Genomic DNA, 1548 nt, shown 5'->3' with positions numbered 1-1548 from the left:
AGCCGTAGGGTCAACTGCCTCGAGTGGGCAGAAGAGGAAGAACCCTCCAACAGCAGAGGCTAGAGCTTTTCAGATGTCGGTTGAGAATGCTGTGGCAACCGACGAAGTGATCACCGGTATGTTTCTAATCAACTCAATACCTACTCGCGTATTGTTTGATTGTGGTGCCAATAGGTGTTTTATGTCCCTAGATTTATGTACTAAGTTGAATTTACCAGCTACTGTGTTACCCAAGCCAGTTAGTGTAGAAGTAGCCGATGGTAAGACCACACCCGTCACAACATATGTGTCTGGGGTTTGTATAGAGATCGAAGGGAAGTCTTTCCTAGTGACTTGTTTAGTGTTACCTATTCCTAGCTTTGATGTAGTATTAGGAATGGATTGGCTGAGCTCGATTAGGGCTAATATTAAGTGCGATAGGAAAATGATTACCTTTCATTCGACCGATGGAACCTGTGTTGTGGCCCGAGGGGAGCGGGGCGGGTATAATTTTCCGTTGATAACCATGATGAAAGCGAAAAAGTCGATGGCAAAGGGTTGTGATTCGTTTCTTGCATATGTGATTGATGCGAAGAAAGAAAAGAGAACAGTGGCTGATATTCCAGCAGTATCAGAATTTCCCGAAGTGTTCCCAGATGAGTTACCAGGTCTGCTGCCAGTAAGGGAAGTCGAATATAAGATTGAGTTGGTTCCTGTAACAACTCCAGTTGTAAAGGCTCCATATCGATTAGCGTCGTCTGAAATCCGTGAAATGAAGTCACAGATTCAAGAATTATTAGATCGTGGGTTTATCCGACCGAGTTCTTCACCGTGGGATGCTCCGGTATTGTTTGTTAAAAAGAAAGATGGATCAATGCGTATGTGTATTGATTATCGTGAATTGAACAAAAGAACTGTGAAGAATAAGTATCCGTTACCTCGAATAGACGATTTGTTCGATCAGTTACAGGGTGCTTCATTCTTTTCTAAGATAGACTTACGATCCGGATATCATCAGGTTCGTGTTGCTGAATCAGATATACCGAAAACAGCGTTCAGAACAAGGTATGGTCATTATGAATTTCTTGTCATGCCGTTTGGGTTGACGAATGCGCCAGCAGTCTTCATGGATTTAATGAATAGAGTGTGTCGTTCGTTCTTAGATAAGTTTGTGATTGTGTTCATAGATGATATATTAGTGTATTCAAAGACAGAGAGTGAACATGCTGAACATCTGAGACATGTTTTAAACTTGTTGAAACGTGAGCAAATATTTGCAAAATTTTCAAAATGTGAATTTTGGTTACGTGAAGTGCAGTTTTTAGGTCATGTGATTTGTGCCGAAGGTATAAAAGTTGATCCGACAAAGATAGAAGCGGTAATGAATTGGAATTCTCCGAAAACTCCGACTGAGATTAAGAGTTTTCTGGGATTGGCTGGTTATTATCGCAGGTTTATCAAGGATTTTTCTAAAATAGCAGGTCCGTTGACTAAGTTGACTCGTAAAGATGTAGCCTTTCGATGGACTGATGAACAGGAAAAGGCTTTTCAGATTTTGAAACAGCTACT

The sequence above is a fragment of the Rutidosis leptorrhynchoides genome, chromosome 10 (assembly GCF_046630445.1).
Source record: "Rutidosis leptorrhynchoides isolate AG116_Rl617_1_P2 chromosome 10, CSIRO_AGI_Rlap_v1, whole genome shotgun sequence".
Taxonomy (NCBI): domain Eukaryota; kingdom Viridiplantae; phylum Streptophyta; class Magnoliopsida; order Asterales; family Asteraceae; genus Rutidosis; species Rutidosis leptorrhynchoides.
The sequence above is the reverse complement of the archived record's forward strand: the minus strand, read 5'-3'. Positions refer to the sequence as shown.